We start from the raw sequence: 7,845 nt of genomic DNA on the forward strand, positions 1-7,845 counted from the left end.
CCCAAGGAGCCGAGCTGAACTTACCCTTCTATCCTGTACACAGTTTGTCCCTAATGCTGTTGCAATCCGGTAACTCCAAAAATTGACTGCAATGCGTTTCGGGGGCCGTTCAATTTATATGGCAGCCCAGCACACTTAGTGCACCACACCACACATGCGCATAAATGTGAACCCTCTTTGCGTTGTGGTGCATCGCTTTCAAAAACCAGTGCTGCCGGTCCCTTTAAAACCTGCATCGTGGTGCACTGGCAGCTCATCTAAATTCATGGGCTGCCAAACTGCCCGCCCACAAAGGAAATGTCTATCTAGGCCCTAACTGTTTCACACGTGTCTCCACATATAGAGAATAGAATCTTCTCCTCCAATCACAACGAGGATAGAATCTTCTCCTCCAATCACAGCCAGAATAGAATCTTCTCCTCCAATCACAGCCAGAATAGAATCTTCTCCTCCTCCAATCACAACGAGGATAGAATCTTCTCCTCCAGTCACAGCGAGAATAGAATCTTCTCCTCCAGTCACAGCGAGGATAGAATCTTCTCCTCCAGTCACAGCGAGGATAGAATCTTCTCCTCCAGTCACAGCGAGGATAGAATCTTCTCCTCCAGTCACAGCGAGGATAGAATCTTCTCCTCCAGTCACAGCGAGGATAGAATCTTCTCCTCCAGTCACAGCGAGGATAGAATCTTCTCCTCCAGTCACAGCGAGGATAGAATCTTCTCCTCCAGTCACAGCGAGGATAGAATCTTCTCCTCCAGTCACAGCGAGGATAGAATCTTCTCCTCCAGTCACAGCGAGGATAGAATCTTCTCCTCCAGTCACAGCGAGGATAGAATCTTCTCCTCCAGTCACAGCGAGGATAGAATCTTCTCCTCCAGTCACAGCGAGGATAGAATCTTCTCCTCCAGTCACAGCGAGGATAGAATCTTCTCCTCCAGTCACAGCGAGGATAGAATCTTCTCCTCCAGTCACAGCGAGGATAGAATCTTCTCCTCCAGTCACAGCGAGGATAGAATCTTCTCCTCCAGTCACAGCGAGGATAGAATCTTCTCCTCCAGTCACAGCGAGGATAGAATCTTCTCCTCCAGTCACAGCGAGGATAGAATCTTCTCCTCCAGTCACAGCGAGGATAGAATCTTCTCCTCCAGTCACAGCGAGGATAGAATCTTCTCCTCCAGTCACAGCGAGGATAGAATCTTCTCCTCCAGTCACAGCGAGGATAGAATCTTCTCCTCCAGTCACAGCGAGGATAGAATCTTCTCCTCCAGTCACAGCGAGGATAGAATCTTCTCCTCCAGTCACAGCGAGGATAGAATCTTCTCCTCCAGTCACAGCGAGGATAGAATCTTCTCCTCCAGTCACAGCGAGGATAGAATCTTCTCCTCCAGTCACAGCGAGGATAGAATCTTCTCCTCCAGTCACAGCGAGGATAGAATCTTCTCCTCCAGTCACAGCGAGGATAGAATCTTCTCCTCCAGTCACAGCGAGGATAGAATCTTCTCCTCCAGTCACAGCGAGGATAGAATCTTCTCCTCCAGTCACAGCGAGGATAGAATCTTCTCCTCCAGTCACAGCGAGGATAGAATCTTCTCCTCCAGTCACAGCGAGGATAGAATCTTCTCCTCCAGTCACAGCGAGGATAGAATCTTCTCCTCCAGTCACAGCGAGGATAGAATCTTCTCCTCCAGTCACAGCGAGGATAGAATCTTCTCCTCCAGTCACAGCGAGGATAGAATCTTCTCCTCCAGTCACAGCGAGGATAGAATCTTCTCCTCCAGTCACAGCGAGGATAGAATCTTCTCCTCCAGTCACAGCGAGGATAGAATCTTCTCCTCCAGTCACAGCGAGGATAGAATCTTCTCCTCCAGTCACAGCGAGGATAGAATCTTCTCCTCCAGTCACAGCGAGGATAGAATCTTCTCCTCCAATCACAGCCTGAATAGAATCTTCTCCAATCACAGCCAGAATAGAATCTTCTCCTCCAATCACATCCAGAATAGAATCTTCTCCTCCAGTCACAGCGAGGATAGAATCTTCTCCTCCAGTCACAGCGAGGATAGAATCTTCTCCTCCAGTCACAGCGAGGATAGAATCTTCTCCTCCAGTCACAGCGAGGATAGAATCTTCTCCTCCAGTCACAGCGAGGATAGAATCTTCTCCTCCAGTCACAGCGAGGATAGAATCTTCTCCTCCAGTCACAGCGAGGATAGAATCTTCTCCTCCAGTCACAGCGAGGATAGAATCTTCTCCTCCAGTCACAGCGAGGATAGAATCTTCTCCTCCAGTCACAGCGAGGATAGAATCTTCTCCTCCAGTCACAGCGAGGATAGAATCTTCTCCTCCAGTCACAGCGAGGATAGAATCTTCTCCAGCAGTCACAGCGAGGATAGAATCTTCTCCTCCAGTCACAGCGAGGATAGAATCTTCTCCTCCAGTCACAGCGAGGATAGAATCTTCTCCTCCAGTCACAGCGAGGATAGAATCTTCTCCTCCAGTCACAGCGAGGATAGAATCTTCTCCTCCAATCACAGCGAGGATAGAATCTTCTCCTCCAGTCACAGCGAGGATAGAATCTTCTCCTCCAGTCACAGCGAGGATAGAATCTTCTCCTCCAATCACAGCGAGGATAGAATCTTCTCCTCCAGTCACAGCGAGGATAGAATCTTCTCCAGTCACAGCGCGAATACAGCTGAGGGGAGACGTCAACCACCCCTTTATCTTCATGTCGGAAATCCTCCATGCCCCATCCTGAAGTTCCATCGGCTCCAGGCCCTCTGCACCCCCACCGGGGTTTACAGGGTAGAATTTGTACTGCTGCCTCCTCCCCCTTCTCCATTGGGGGAACAGAAGGTAGAGTCTGTATCCCTGCCTTACCCATCTCTTCTTCCACTAGGAGGGTGCAGGTTGTACCAATGCCTTTCCCCCCAACCCTTCCCACCCACCTCTTCCCGATACTGGGGAACAGAGGGTGCAGGTTACACCACTGGCCTCCCCCACCTCTTCCACCACAGAGGGTGCAGGTTACACCACTGGCCTCCCCCTCCTCTTCCACCACTGGGGGGCGCAGCTTGCACTGCTGCCTCCCACCCCCTTCCCCTACTGCGGGCACAGAATGTAAAGTTTGTAAATAAAGTCCCAAAAACCGTTCCTCCGTTTTTAAAAGCCGTGCCTTCTATTTGTTTGTGTTGGATAATATTATCGGGTCCCCTCCATGTTACGCCGTCTTACAGATCTGAACTCGGGTCCTCTTCTAGGTCTCGGCTACATGAAATCTTTCGCCTTACGAGACGCAGAATAGTCCACAATATGGCCGACACGGCCTGCTACACACTGGTACATAGACATTATTAGGGGAGAGCGAATCTGGACAACCAGATCACTGATTTCCTCTACCAGCGAACCAATCGGCTCAGATAATGGGTGCAAATGCCCCTTTTACCCTTCCAGTGCCCCCCAGTCACCATTTTCTGCATTGACCTAAAGAATAATAATCCATTCTGATCAGTTTCTGCTCCAGGGGAGCTTACACTCTAATCCCCCTCCCCCCTACAGTCACACACTGTTATTATACATGTATATAGCTCTCACATATTCCACAGCGCTGTACAGAGGACACTGAGCCAGTCACATCAGTCTCTGTACAGAGGAGCTTACACTCTAATCCCCCTCCCCCCTACAGTCACACACTGTTATTATACATGTATATAGCTCTCACATATTCCACAGCGCTGTACAGAGGACACTGAGCCAGTCACATCAGTCTCTGTACAGAGGAGCTTACACTCTAATCCCCCTCCCCCCTACAGTCACACACTGTTATTATACATGTATATAGCTCTCACATATTCCACAGCGCTGTACAGAGGACACTGAGCCAGTCACATCAGTCTCTGTACAGAGGAGCTTACACTCTAATGTCCCCCCACTAAAACACACACAGCCATGGGGGGGTGCATACAAACTCCATGTGTAAGGTAACCTGGAACCCAGTACCCCATTGGTAGTGGTATTATTGGCATGTAGGTGACATGGTGACTAATGGAGGAACATCTTCTCCATGCCCAGTGATCATAAAGCACGTGGGACGGGTCCTGGGCACTATTCGTGGGGCTCCCCATATTCTCAGCATTGGGGGGTTTATCAGATTTGGTCCTTCTTGGCTCCCATCCATGTGTTCGGTTGTTGGGTGACGTTCACGGTTGGATCTTTTTGTTGCTGCTCCAGTATTCTCTTCTTGGGGAGGCCAGTGGTGTAACCTGCACCCTCTGTGTCCCCAGTGGTGGGGGGAGGCCAGTGGTGTAACCTGCACCCTCCTGCACCCTCTGTGCCCCCAGTGGTGGGGGGAGGCCATTGGTGTAACCTGCCGCCTCTGTGCCCCCAGTGGTGGAAGAGGCCAGTGAACGAATTCATCGTTTGGGGTTAACAGTCGGTTATTTTTGGCTCCTTTTAGAATTTTCCAGTAATGGATTTCATATTTGTACATATTCTAATAAACACGAGTAGTTACTTCTCCAAGAACACGGACAGCGGTGGAGTCCTTTTATTATTGCACGTCATCTATTAGGGATGCACCGATACCGGTTTTCCGTATTGAGTACGAGTACCGATGTTTATCTCCCGGTACTGGATCCGGCTTCCTGAGCAATCAGTAAGCCGGGTGGCGTGTCATTACCTGCCGCCCGGCTTCCTGATTTGCCCAAGAAGCCGGATCCATGTTGTTTGGCCGGCTCGATGTTGATTGACCGGGAGACTGGCTTCCCAGCCAATCAGGAAGCTGGGAGGCGGGTCATTACTCGCCGCCCCGATTCCTGATTGCCCGGCACGCCGGCTCCATGTTCCCCTACGGCACTGGAAAAAATCTTCCTCTGACCAAAGTTCCGGTATTGGGAGAGGTATCGGAGCGTTTGGGGCGAGTACTCGCCCAAATACTCGGTGTCTACACCGATACCGGTATCTGTGCATCCCTATTATCTATGTAAGTAGCCCGGTGCATACAGGTTTATGTATAATGTATCTAGATGTATAACCAAAATGAAGGAAATGTTTATAAACTCATCGGGTTTTTTCCCCTTTTCTCTTCCTGTCTAAGAGACGCAACAGGAAGTAGAAGGAAATCTCCCCCCAAATTGAGGAGAAATTCCCTCTCGGACGGGAAGATTTCTCCTCACTTCCTGTTCCAGTGACAACCATGACCTGTCTTATGTGGTCACCGGGATAAATCCACCCGGAGACGGCTCAGTCTCTGTCGTTTTGTATGTTCATAGTCCTGAAGAAGGGGGATCTTTCCAACCCCCACCCCCCCAAACGTGTTGGATTCAATGATGGGAATAATTCCTTTTCTGGATTTTATAAGCAGAATGGCGCTTCAGCTTCCTGCCCTGTCTACAAGAGGCCTAGAAAAATAGAGCTGTCCATGGAAAAGCCATGACTATATGGGACAGGGGTTGGCATTGCAGCTGTTGCAGGACTACACGTCCCATGGGGCATTGCAAGACTCTGACTGCCACTGGCATGAGGCAGAGGCATGATGGTTGTGATAGTTTCAGCACAGCTGGAGTGCCGAGGTTGCCTGTCTCTAATATAGGACCTCATATAGGCGCTCCTCAGCAATAAATACCTGACAAGGGTTCTAACCCTTCCTCATTATGTCCAGAAAAAGATTTGGCTCTAGATATACAGCCCTGAGTTTGGGTGGGGGTGGGAGGAGGGGCATGCACAGAGTGCTGGGGTCAGGGAACAGGAAATAGAAGGAATCCTGCCATCCTACATAAGGGCCCATTCACGCTGCTGTGTTTTAGCTTTTTCATAGAAATGCGGCACTGTCTATATGAAAATGGAGTGTCATGGGGAGGCAGTCCCCCAAATCCCACCCAGATCAATAACGTGCCCCCTGCTACGTATCCTTCATATACCATTTCCTATTATCTCTTGAATGCCCGCCCATCTAATCATCATAATGCACAGGCTTTATACTGTATGGGAAAAGGTCTGGACATCTGACCATCACACCCAGATGACCTTGGACATCCTATTCCACAAAACATTATTATGAAGTTGTTCCCCGATGGCCAATAATATGAAGTTGTTCCCCGATGGCCAATAATATGAAGTTGTTCCCCGATGGCCAATAATATGAAGTTGTTCCCCGATGGCCAATAATATGAAGTTGTTCCCCGATGGCCAATAATATGAAGTTGTTCCCCGATGGCCAATAATATGAAGTTGTTCCACCGATGGCCAATAATATGAAGTTGTTCCCCGATGGCCAATAATATGGAGTTGTTCCCCGATGGCCAATAATATGGAGTTGTTCCACGATGGCCAATAATAGGGAGTTGTTCCCCAAAGGCCATTAATATGGAGTTGTTCCCCGATGGCCAATAATATGAAGTTGTTCGCCGATGGCCATTAATAGGGAGTTGTTCCCCGATGGCCAATAATATGAAGTTGTTACCCGATGGCCAATAATGTGAAGTTGTTCCCCGATGGCCAATAATATGAAGTTGTTCCCCAAAGGCCAATAATATGAAGTTGTTCCCCGATGGCCAATAATATGAAGTTGTTCCACCGATGGCCAATAATATGAAGTTGTTCCCCGATGGCCAATAATAGGAAGTTGTTCCCCGATGGCCAATAATATGAAGTTGTTCCCCGATGGCCAATAATATGAAGTTGTTCCCCGATGGCCAATGATATGGAGTTTTTCCCCGATGGCCAATAATATGAAGCTGTTCGCCGATGACCAACCGATGGCCAATAATGTGAAGTTGTGCCCCGATGGCCAATAATATGAAGTTGTTCCCCAAAGGCCAATAATATGAAGTTGTTCCCCGATGGCCAATAATATGAAGTTGTTCCCCGATGGCCAATAATATGAAGTTGTTCCCCGATGGCCATTAATAGGGAGTTGTTCCCCGATGGCCATTAATAGGGAGTTGTTCCCCGATGGCCATTAATAGGGAGTTGTTCCCCGATGGCCAATAATATGAAGTTGTTCCCCGATGGTCATAAGCACGTAGTTGTTCCTCTGATGGTCATTAGCACATAGTTGGTCTCCAGTGGCCAATATAATTGAGTTGTCCACCTTTTGAGGCCATAACATCCTCCACTCTTTTTCCACAAGATTTTGGAGTGTCTGTGAGAATTTGTGCCCATTTGTGAGGTCAGGTACTGATGTTGGATGAGAAGATCTGGCTCCCCATCTGGGTTCCAGTTCATCTCAGAGGTGTTCAGGAGGGTTGAGGTCAGAGCTTTGTGCAGGTCACAGTCCAAACTGGTCACACCGTGTCTGTATGGAACTGGCTTTGTACACGGGGGACAGTCATGGTGGAACAGGAAAGGGTCTTCACCAAACTGGTCACCGCAAGGCTGGAATTCTCTACGTTCGGCCATATTGTGTCTTCAGATCTCTGTGCAGAGCCGGAGTGCCGAGGTTGCCCACCCCTGATCTACAGGCAGACACGGTGAAAGGTGACCTAGTTGTGGTTGGGGTCTATACTGGTGCTCACAGGCTACAGGTGCCCGCATATAGTCCAGTCTGAAAGCATAAAGCGGAATGGAGCCCAGGACTCCGTTGCTGCAGTGGAAAAATACTAAGGCGCTCAGCCCCCCCCCCATGCTGACCCTGCACACAGACGCAGCCCCCCGGCAATCCTGCAGCAGCTGTGTCTCAGCCGTCGTCTGCGGCTCATCACAAGGCGCTCTGATATCTGAGATTTCACTGATAGGACGGAACCGTCAGACACGTCGAATGTTCACACGTTTCCCCCAAATCTGCCGAAAGAGGACCCGCGCTGTGTGCAGACCGAGGAGAGGAACAGGGTGAAGTATTATTTTTAGGTATAC

At 49.4% G+C, this 7,845-nt stretch overlaps 1 protein-coding gene across 1 annotated transcript in view; it reads left to right on the plus strand.

Moving 5' to 3' along the window:
• Window positions 1–7,845, plus strand: part of RBCK1 (RANBP2-type and C3HC4-type zinc finger containing 1) — a 36,275-nt gene that overhangs the window by 14,590 nt on the left and 13,840 nt on the right. The gene's annotated exons all lie outside the window — the stretch shown is intronic.

Source organism: Nanorana parkeri, unplaced genomic scaffold (assembly GCF_000935625.1).
Source record: "Nanorana parkeri isolate BGI_ZX_2015 unplaced genomic scaffold, ASM93562v1 scaffold2660, whole genome shotgun sequence".
Taxonomy (NCBI): domain Eukaryota; kingdom Metazoa; phylum Chordata; class Amphibia; order Anura; family Dicroglossidae; genus Nanorana; species Nanorana parkeri.